The sequence below is a fragment of the Mustela putorius genome, unplaced genomic scaffold, assembly GCF_011764305.1.
Source record: "Mustela putorius furo isolate JIRA1106 unplaced genomic scaffold, ASM1176430v1.1 tig00003944_pilon_pilon_pilon, whole genome shotgun sequence".
In the NCBI taxonomy this organism is placed as follows: Eukaryota; Metazoa; Chordata; class Mammalia; order Carnivora; family Mustelidae; genus Mustela; species Mustela putorius.
The window spans coordinates 102235-104512 of NW_025422088.1; positions in this window are offsets into that span (position 1 = coordinate 102235).

A 2278-nucleotide genomic window follows, 5' to 3' on the forward strand; every position below is an offset into this window, starting at 1 on the left:
TATATACGTTAACTAAGCATTTATGAGATTGTTTTGTCTAGGGTTGAGTTGTTAATGTTTACAAGAAATAATGAAAAGTCTCTCAATTTTTTATTGGGTAATGCTCAATTTAAAGGTCACAGATAAGAAATTACGTGGTGAGGAGTCAAGATGGCGGAGAAGTAGCAAGCTGAGACTGCTTCAGCTAGCCGGAGATCAGCTAGATAGCTTATCTAAAGATTGCAAACACCTGAAAATCCATCGGCAGATCGAAGAGAAGAACAGCAATTCTGGAAACAGAAAAACAACCACTTTCTGAAAGGTAGGACCGGCGGAGAAGTGAATCCAAAGCGACGGGAAGATAGACCCCGGGGGAGGGGCCGGCTCCCGGCAAGCGGCGGAGCAACCGCGCACAAAATCAGGACTTTTAAAAGTCTGTTCCGCTGAGGGACATCGCTCCAGAGGCTAAACCGGGGCGAAGCCCACGCGGGGTCAGCGTGGCCTCAGGTCCCGCAGGGTCACAGAAGGATCGGGGGTGTCTGAGTGTCGCAGAGCTTGCGGGTATTGGAACGGGAAAGCCGGCTACAGAGACAGAGCTGACAGTAAGCTCGCAGCTCCATGTTACCTTGAACCGGTCGCAGGCTCGGTGAGCTCGGAGCGCGGCCGGAGGTCAGGCAGACGGGAGTAACTGGGCGCTGTTCTCTGAGCGCGCACTGAGGAGTGGGGCCCTGGGCTCTCGGCTCCTCCGGGCCGGAGACCAGGAGGCCGCCATTTGTATTCCCGTCCTCTGGAACTCTACGGAAAGCACACAGGGAACAAAAGCTCCTGAAAGCAAACCCGAGTGGATTACTCACCCCGGCCCCAGGTAAGGGCGGTGTAATTCCGCCTGGGGCAAAGACACTTGAGAATCACTACAACAGGCCCCTCCCCCAGAAGATCAACAAGAAATCCAGCTGAGACCAAGTTCACCTACCAAGGAGTGCGGTTTCAATACCAAGGAGAGCAGAAGAATTCCAGAGGAGGAGAAAGCCAAGCACGGAACTCATGGCTTTTTTCCTGTGATTTTTTTTTTAGTCTTGCAGTTAATTTAATTTTTTCTTTTTCATTTTTTTTTTTCTTTCTCTCCTTCGGGTAAAATTTTTTTTTAACTGTTACCTTTTTCTTTTTTAACGATTTTTTACTAGTTTATCTAATATATATATTTTTTTTTTCACATTTTTCTTAGGTGTTTTCTTTTTTTAAAAATTCTTTTCTTTTCTTTTCTTTTTTCTTTTTCTTTTCTTTTTGTTTTTTTTTTTCTTTCTTCCTTTTTGAACCTCTTTTTATCCCCTTTCTCCCCACTCACGATTTTGGATCTCTTCTAATTTGGTTAAAGCATATTTACCTGGGGTTGTTGCCACCCTTTTAGTATTTTACTTGCCCCTTCATTTACTCTTATCTGGACAAAATGACAAGACGTAAAAATTCAACACAAAAAAAAGAACAAGAGGCAGTACCGAAGGCTAGGGACCTAATCAATACAGAGATCGGTAATATGTCAGATCTAGAGTTCAGAATGACAATTCTCAAGGTTCTAGCCGGGCTCGAAAAAGGCATGGAAGATACTAGAGAAACCCTCTCGAGAGATATAAAAGCCCTTTCTGGAGAAATAAAAGAACTAAAATCTAACCAAGGTGAAATCAAAAAAGCTATTAATGAGGTGCAATCAAAAATGGAGGCTCTAACTGCTAGGATAAATGAGGCAGAAGAAAGAATTAGTGATATAGAAGACCAAATGACAGAGAATAAAGAAGCTGAGCAAAAGAGGGACAAACAGCTACTGGACCACGAGGGGAGAATTCGAGAGATAAGTGACACCATAAGACGAAACAACATTAGAATAATTGGGATTCCAGAAGAAGAAGGAAGTGAGAGGGGAGCAGAAGGTATACTGGAGAGAATTATTGGGGAGAATTTCCCCAATATGGCAAAGGGAACGAGCATCAAAATTCAGGAGGTTCAGAGAATGCCCCTCAAAATCAATAAGAATAGGCCCACACCCCGTCACCTAATAGTAAAATTTACAAGTCTCAATGACAAAGAGAAAATCCTGAAAGCAGCCCGGGAAAAGAAGTCTGTAACATACAATGGTAAAAATATTAGATTGGCAGCTGACTTATCCACAGAGACCTGGCAGGCCAGAAAGAGCTGGCATGATATTTTCAGAGCACTAAACGAGAAAAACATGCAGCCAAGAATACTATATCCAGCTAGGCTATCATTGAAAATAGAAGGAGAGATTAAAAGCTTCCAGGACAAA